At 31.2% G+C, this 9,565-nt stretch overlaps 1 pseudogene; it reads left to right on the forward strand.

Moving 5' to 3' along the window:
* Nucleotides 1-6,918, forward strand: part of LOC113079048 (thyroid peroxidase-like) — a 30,609-nt pseudogene extending 23,691 nt beyond the window's left edge.
* The last annotated feature ends 2,647 nt before the right edge of the window (nt 6,919-9,565 follow it).

Genomic DNA, 9,565 nt, shown 5'->3' on the forward strand with positions numbered 1-9,565 from the left:
TAGTTCAATCTGTGCGACTCTCATTGAACTGATTCTTCCTTAATGAATCATTCAAAAACACTCATGAATCAATTTAAAATGTAACTTAAGTTTTCAGAGAACAAGACAATGTTTTAATAATTTAGCTTTCAATGTGTAGATATTTACACTGGAAAACAAAATAGAAATATGGAATAGAATTTAGCTTGTGGTTTTATTCGACTTCTGTTTCCACCATATATATAATATTATTTAGGGATACTTTGATGAAATTAAAGTTTAATAGAACACCATTTATTTAAAATATAATATTATGTGATATGTTTTGCTGTCACTTCTGATCAATTTGATGCGTGCTTGCTGAAATATATTAATTTCCTTAAAAATAAAATTCTTCCTGACCCCAGTCTTTTGAACAGTATTGTATATGCAAAGAAAAATGTTATATTTGGTCATGGATTTTTTTGATGAAATTTATTTTCTTTCACAAGTTCACTTGTGTGTACCAGATTTTTTTAAACTACAAATATTCAATGTAGCCTTGCAGTTCATTTAACTCATAAACACTTCATGCATGATAATTTCCTAGAAATAGTTTAGTATTTTTAAATGAAGCGAAGCATGTAAAGTATGTGTGTTCTGCTTCTGAACGCAGCTAAACTCTGCTGTTGAAAGTCATGAATAGGAAAGAGGCTGTAATGTGAGGAATTACAAAGTGTCTATGAGGGCAAAAACACATGCAAATTCACGCAGTAAGTGATTGAGTGGAATGGTTGTGTCTAAACTGCGGCGCTCAAGCCTCATTCGGTCCCAGGCGAGACGTGTAGAAGCGATTTTAAACCCAGTGAGACAAACTGATGGCTCTATGGTGACAGTGTTTGCGTCATCCAGACTTTCAAACACACAAATCACTGTTTGAATCTTAAGGAGAAATCTGTTGTTTCTGCTAACCCATACAGCAACCCCCCCCCCCCAAAAAAGAAAAAAAGACTTCATGTATATTTGACTATTGTTTTTTTTATATATATATATATATAATATATATATATATATTATATATTATATATATATATATATATATATGCAAGCATTTAAAATATTTTGCAATCCATATATTTAAATCCTAGAAAATACATGAATTGGAAGAAATCTTTTTTAACACTACTGAATAAAAATCTGCAAGGAAAGTACTTTACAGTAAATGCATTTAATAATAATAAAAATATTTTATTTCAAATAAATGTTCAATTTGACTTTTATATATGAAAAAAACAACTGAAAAAAAAGACTCAGCAGCACAACTGTTTTCAACACTAAAAATAATCAGAAATGTTTTTTGAGCAGCAAATCAGTGACACTGAGTGATGAAAAATGCTGAAAATACAGCTGTGCATCACAGAAATAAATTTACACTTTAACAGATATTCACATAGAAAATTACTATTTCAATAATACTTCACAGTTTCTATTTTTACTGCATTTTCAATCAAATAAATGCAGCCTGTGTAAGCAGAAAAAAAAAAAAAAACACTTTTTACCGATAATGTAGATCAAATATTTTACATCTATCTAGATATCTAAAGAACTAGAGGCCGATATAATACTGATATATACATAAAAAACCAAGTCACATCTAAAGACCAGGACTCTTTTACCTTCTTTACAGAGATAAACTACTTATAAACCTCAGTAACGCACAGCGCGGATGTTGTTTCCCGTTCAGTGATTAGGCCAGGGTGTTGGACGGCAGCCGCTCGTGCAGTGTATTAAACAATCATTTTCAATGTGTTGTTGGCTCCTCAAAGTCTGTAATTCTCCCAGCGCCGACGCTTGTAATCTCAGCGCTGGAATGCAGCCCAATGACAAATATTGATCCATTATGAGGCTGCAAGGCTGCCAAAACAATTAACGTTAGCAGTCGCACCTGTTACATGCAGGGAAATTAATCTTCCTAATGAATATTAGGCGAATCCCACGGTGCGAGCGTGAGTCTGAGAGAAGCTCCCGCAGCGAGTGAGTTTCCACATTGTGCCAGATATAGAAAACGGGTTTGCATTAGATTGGCCCCTGACATCACGGGTCCTGACCCCTTCCCAAGCCATCTATGGTGTTTATTCAATCCTGAAGCTGGAGCTGCTGGCGGCTCAGATAATGTCCTCTGGAGGAGATTGAGTGTGTAAATGGGTGTCACATGATGCTGGTCCTCAGGGCATCGATGGCACACAAGTCCCAAATCATAACAACAACACCAGCAACACATTTCACCACAGGATCAAGCTGATACTCTCCACAGGACGGTTACTTTAATACAACACAAGAGAAAGCCTTAACCATGTCTTGAACACTGGGAGGACCAGTTTTTAAAATTTTTATTGAAAAGACCCCAGTTATTATGGTATTTTTATTTAAAGGAATCATAGAATGTATATAGAGACATATACACAGTTAGATATATAGACACAGTATTGCGAGATATATAGACATGGTTTTGCGAGATATATAGACACAGAATTGCGAGATATATAGACACAGTATTGCGAGATATATAGACAGTTTTGCGAGATATATAGACATGGAATTGCGAGATATATAGACACAGTTTTGCGAGATATATAGACACAGTATTGTGAGATATATAGACACAGTATTGCGAGATATATAGACACAGTATTGTGAGATATATAGACAGTATTGCGAGATATATAGACACAGTATTGCGAGATATATAGACACAGTTTTTGCGAGATATATAGACACAGTTTTGCGAGATATATAGACACAGTATTGCGAGATATATAGACACAGTATTTCGAGATATATAGACAGAACTGCGAGATATATAGACACAGTATTGCGAGATATATAGACACAGTATTGCGAGATATATAGACACAGTTCGAGATATATAGACACAGAATTGCGAGATATATAGACACAGTATTGCGAGATATATAGACACAGTATTGCGAGATATAGACACAGTTTTGCGAGATATATAGACACAGAACTGCGAGATATATAGACACAGTATTGCGAGATATATAGACACAATTTTGGGAGATATATAGACACAGTTTTGCGAGATATATAGACATGTATTGCGAGATATATAGACACAGTATTGCGAGATATATAGACACAGTTTTGTGAGATATATAGACACAGTATTGCGAGATATATAGACACAATTTGGGAGATATATAGACACAGTTTTGCGAGATATATAGACACAGTATTGCGAGATATATAGACACAGATTGCGAGATATATAGACACAGTATTGTGAGATATATAGACACAGTATTGCGAGATATATAGACAGTTTTGCGAGATATATAGACATGGAATTGCGAGATATATAGACACAGTTTTGCGAGATATATAAGACACAGTTTTGCGAGATATATAGACACAGTTTTGCGAGATATATAGACACAGTATTGCGAGATATATAGACACAGTTTTGCGAGATATATAGACACAGTTTTGCGAGATATATAGACACAGTTTTGCGAGATATATAGACACAGTTTGCGAGATATATAGACACAGTATTGCGAGATATATAGACACAGTTTTCGAGATATATAGACACAGTTTGTGAGATATATAGACACAGTATTGCGAGATATATAGACACAGTATTGCGAGATATATAGACACAGAACTCGAGATATATAGACATAGAACTGCGAGATATATAGACACAGTATTGCGAGATATATATAGACACAGTATTGCGAGATATATAGACACAGTTTTGCGAGATATATAGACATAGAACTGCGAGATATATAGACACAGTATTGCGAGATATATAGACACAGTTTTGCGAGATATATAGACAAAATTTTGGGAGATATATAGACACAGTTTTCCGAGATATATAGACACAGTTTTGCGAGATATATAGACACAGTAATGCGAAATATATAGACACAGTTTTGCGAGATATATAACACAGTTTTGCGAGATATATAGACACAGTATTGCGAGATATATAGACACAGTTTTGCGAGATATATAGACACAGTTTGCAAGATATATAGACAAAGTTTTGCGAGATATATAGACACAGTTTTGCACGATATATAGACACAGAATTGCGAGATTTATAAACACAGACCTGAACAACATAAATGCAGAATTGTAAGATAAAAACAGATTTGCAAGATATAAAATGCAGAATTGCATAACAAAATCAGAATTAAAAGATATATAAACACAGAATTGCAAGATATAAACATAATTATGAGATATATAAACAGAATTTTAAGATATAAACAGATTTAAACAGATTTTTACTTAATCAGTCAATAAAGCATTATATTTTGATTTTATTTAAATTAAATTAACATTAAATCAGCACTATCTAATGACAGAACTTTATTTATTAAAACTAAATCTTGATCCGGCCAGTACTGGAGACACCGGCATATCTTCTTCTTGTTCTTAAAATCTGAATAATCCAAATGATTTCTGTTATTTGTCACGAAAATACAACAAAGAAAATAGTTTACATGTAGCGTGTCGATTATGTAAGCATGGTTTGTAAGACTCTCGCTTTCTCTCTTTGATTCTGTGAGAACACAGCGCTCTCAGCAAAGCGACGGCGAGTTGTACGCCTTCAAACTAAGGTTAACTGTGCATAAAATACAGCTGCGCTGCACAAACATTGATATGAATTGAAAAAGTACCGATCACTTGACGGAGAGCAAAACTCTCAAGCGTTCAGTCAGAGTGTTGGGCGAGTGAAAGTATACAGTATCTGTGCTAAACTTATAATTAGCCTCCAACTCACACACTGGCGAGCAAATCTAAGAGTATATTAGCCAAATGCCAATGATAGACATCATTTAGTCGCCCAGATTGAAGATTTAGTCCCATTTGCAAATTATTTACTTGCAATGCAGAGAGTTGGCTGTGGTGCCCGGAGAGCAGGTGGGGTTCGGTGTCCGAGACTCGAACCTGCAACCTTTGGTTTGCAAATCTGCAACATTTACCTTATTTACCTATTTCATGGTAGAAACTAAAAAACAGAATTGCAAGATGAGAAAGATATGGAATGCGATACAGTATATAAATGTATGCATTTAGAAGACGCTTTTATCCAAAGCGACTTACAGTGCATTCAGGCTATCAATTTTTACCTATCATGTGTTCCCGGGAATCGGACCCCCAAACTTGCGCTTGATAATGCAATGCTCTACCAATTGAGCTACAGCAAGAATTACAAGATATAAGTAGAATTGGGAAATGTAAATGAAGGTTAACGCTTTATTCCGATAGTCCACTTTAGACATTCTACTAACAGTAAGTAACTTTGCAACTACATGTCAACTAGCAGTAAGTAGAGTATTATTAAACTGTCTGCTTAATATCTTCTAACACTTTATTTGTCAACTTATTCAACTAACCCTAAACCTACCCTAACAGTCTCTACTCTGAGAGTTAGTAGACATGTAGTTGCAAATAATGAGATTTAGTTGACATGTAGTTATAAATTTATTTATGGTTAGTAGAATGTCTAAAGTGGACTATAAAATAAAGTGTAACCAAATGCACAATCGTGAGAAAAATCACAGGAATAAAATACATTTAACATATATTAAAATAATTTTTAGTTATTTAAATTATAATAAATTCAGCCTCAAGCAGAGTATTCGAGACTTGTTTTCAAAATAAATAATAAATAAACAAACAAATAAATAAAAATACAAAATCCCAACCCCATGTAAGCTTTTGAAGGTGGTGTACATTCAGTACTGAGGTGTTTTTTTTTATTATTATTCATATGCCTAATATAGAAAACACACAATGGAAAAATGCCCTTGTTTTCGTCACATTCAATGGCATAAATCATTGCAAATGACTAAATTATCAAAATAAAGCAGTGCAATTGTAAGAAAAAAGAAAGTATGCAAAAAGTTTTTCCCTTTAGAATTTTTTTTTTTTTTTTTTTTCCAATTGAGCTACAGCAAGAATTACAAGATATAAGTAGAATTGGAAATGTAAATGAAGGTTAACGCTTTATTCCGATAGTCCACTTTAGACATTCTACTAACAGTAAGTAACTTTGCAACTACATGTCAACTAGCAGTAAGTAGAGTATTATTAAACTGTCTGCTTAATATCTTCTAACACTTTATTTTATTTGTCAACTTATTCAACTAACCCTAAACCTACCCTAACAGTCTACTCTGAGAGTTAGTAGACATGTAGTTGCAAATAATGAGATTTAGTTGACATGTAGTTATAAATTATTTATGGTTAGTAGAATGTCTAAAGTGGACTATAAATAAAGTGTAACCAAATGCACAATCGTGAGAAAAATCACAGGAATAAAATACATTTAACATATATTAAAATAATTTTTAGTTATTTAAATTATAATAAATTCAGCCTCAAGCAGAGTATTCGAGACTTGTTTTCAAAATAAATAAATAAATAAACAAACAAATAAATAAATAAAAATACAAAAATCCCAACCCCATGTAAGCTTTTGAAGGGTGGTGTACATTCAGTACTGAGGTGTTTTTTTATTATTATTATTATTATTATTCATATGCCTAATATAGAAAAACACACAATGAAAAATGCCCTTGTTTCTCGTCACATTCAATGGCATAAATCATGCAAATGACTAAATTATCAAAATAAAGCAGTGCAATTGTAAGAAAAAAGAAGTATGCAAAAAGTTTTGCCTTTAGAATTTTATTTATTTTTATTTATGTTTTTGTCTAAAGTTTCTATCAACCATTCCATTTATTATTTCATATGTCAGTTCAGATCTAACCCTAGTATTTTGGTTTGATGAAACAATTTTTTTTCTTCTGCAGACATGAGACTGACAGTGTTTTAAGGCACAATGACGTGCTGTTAGAGAATAAAGAGCTGCTGAACATTGTGCAGGAACTACAGGACACCGTACAGGTCTGATGAATCATGACCGGCTCATTATGTTGAATATAATACAGTGCTGCAGGCTCTAATTAGTGATGGATTAATATTCTTTACTCAAACCTGCCTCATTCTCCAACCGCACAGAAGCAATGATCAGTGTACTGTACCATCTGAGAGAAACTAGTTGTGCTGCATGTGGAATCTCATGTAAAATGCATTTACTGATAGAAGTGTATTAAATCACTGTGTGTTAAGTAATGCAAGTTTACTAGTTCATATGCTTGTAAAAACTGAATATAAATGCAATAAATTTCCATTTACCAGTTTTGGTTTTAATTATCCTGATTACTTTTACAGTAATGTAGTCCATGTATATTTGGTATTTAAACTCATTATATACTTATTGCATTATACTAATTTCATGCCCCACATACATCTGGGTAATTATTATTATTATTTATTTATTTTTTGCTATTAACAGTGTTAAAATATTACATTTTTAATATTCATATTTTGAATCAGTTTTTATTTTTTATAATTTATGTTTCCATTGTAATTATAACGTTTTGGTAATGTTTTTTTTTATTATTATTATTTATTATGTATTTTATATATGCATATATAGTTTTTATTCATTTTTATTTCAGTTTTAGTTTTAGTTATTTTAGAACATCACACTAAACTAAATAAAATGATACATGTTGCCATGGAAACTAGGTGAAACAATTGTTTTTATAAATATTTGATTTCAGTTAATATGTATATTTTATTAGTTTTAGCTTTAGTTAACTATAATATCCCTGCTAATATATTAAACCTGACTCTAACTGGAATATATATATATATATTAACAAAAAAACTACCAAACTAACAAGCAAAATCATTATTTAATATATTTATTTTTTATTTTATTTTTATTTATTTTTTTATTTATTTTTTTCCAGGGTTTTTATAGCTATAAAAAAATTAAATAAAACAATTACAAATTGTTATTTCAAATAAAAAAGGTTTTTTTTAATTACTTAATTTCAACTATGTTTAACAATGTAGTAAAATAACTAAAGCTGAAAACCATATAGACATAAAAAAAAAAAACTTAAGAAAAGTGGCAAAAGCACACAAGACTACTGAAACTTTGAAATTAAAATGTAAACAGAAAATATTTAAATAAAAAATATTCATAATATTAATGAAACTATATTAGTATTTTAATGATACTAAAAATCTGATATGTTAATTAAATGGAAACAAGCAAAAAAAAACTTTATTCGAAGGCGCAGAAGTTTTAAGCAAATAAGTAATAATTTAAGTTAAAATAACACAGTTTATGATATTTTACATTGCGAACAAACGGTGCAACCAAATTAAGTTGGCAACTGGCTAATCACAAACTACTGTAACTAACCCCCGAGCATTTTAAACCAAACCATATGAACAGTGGATGAAGCAGTCATTCAAACTCAAAGCAAATAAAGCAACGGCGTTTATTCCAGTGACCCTTCCATGCTAATAAATGAACTCAATTCAACCCAAACAGATGTGTACCACATTTACATTTTAAACCTGAATTCCAACTCTTTGGCAAGGACAGGCTAAAATATAAAAGCAATTAGTTGGAAAACGAGACAGCTGGAATACAAATAAAGCGGAGGCTAATTCAAAGCATGATGCTCTTTCACTGCAGTCTCAGTGTCTCCACACTCTTCATTACAGCAGATCTGCCCTTCACCATGAATGCATCTGCACTGATTCACTGTAAAAACAGCACAGCGTTTGCCTTTAGAAAAGGAATATGTGATGCACTATTAAAATGACATGTGCAGTTACTTCAAGGATCTTTCTGCCTGATCTGAGCAGTAAAGCGTCAGTGTATTCACATCATGTTGCATTATGAACTGCATTCTGACACAAATACACAGTCTGACATGCTTCCAGGAAAAAACAAGTGATAAAAAAGAAAGATATTGAGTTTAAAATAATAATTAAAAAAATCAGTTTCTTTAATTTGATGGTGAACGGTGAGGGATAGACCAAGTGACTTTTTTTTTTTTACAGTAAGTAAACGTTACTGTACTTTTTGGCCATGTGATGTAACTATGTGAACTTCACATAAATGCATATTAAACATCAAATATATAAAGTAGTGTTGTTGTTTTTTTCTAATATTTTGAAGTTTACGTTTTAAATAAAAAATATTTCTGTTTTCACTTTGAGTTTTTTTTTCTACTTTAGATAGTGTTCATTTGTTCTGTGTTTTTGACATTTTTATTAATGTGACATGTTTACTCCGTTTAGTTGTAGTTTTTATTTATTTATTTATTAGCTCTAATGCTTAACAGATAAATAGTCACACACAACTGCATATAAAAATCAAATATATAGAGTGTTATTTTATTATCAATGAAATACTATTATAGATTTTATTAATATTTTGACTTTTATTTTCATATTTCTTTTTTATTCATTTTACCTTATTTATTTATGTCTATTTTCTTAATTAACTCAAATAAAGCAACATACAAAAAGCACATAACTGCATATTAAACATTAAATATATACAACAGCAACATCTATTATATTATTTTATAGTTTTGTTAATATTTTGTATTGGACTTTTTTTCATTTTACGTTTATATTTTTTTTCTAATTTCAGATATTTTGATGTTGATGTGTTTTTGTCCTT

This window comes from Carassius auratus, unplaced genomic scaffold, assembly GCF_003368295.1.
Source record: "Carassius auratus strain Wakin unplaced genomic scaffold, ASM336829v1 scaf_tig00027103, whole genome shotgun sequence".
In the NCBI taxonomy this organism is placed as follows: Eukaryota; Metazoa; Chordata; class Actinopteri; order Cypriniformes; family Cyprinidae; genus Carassius; species Carassius auratus.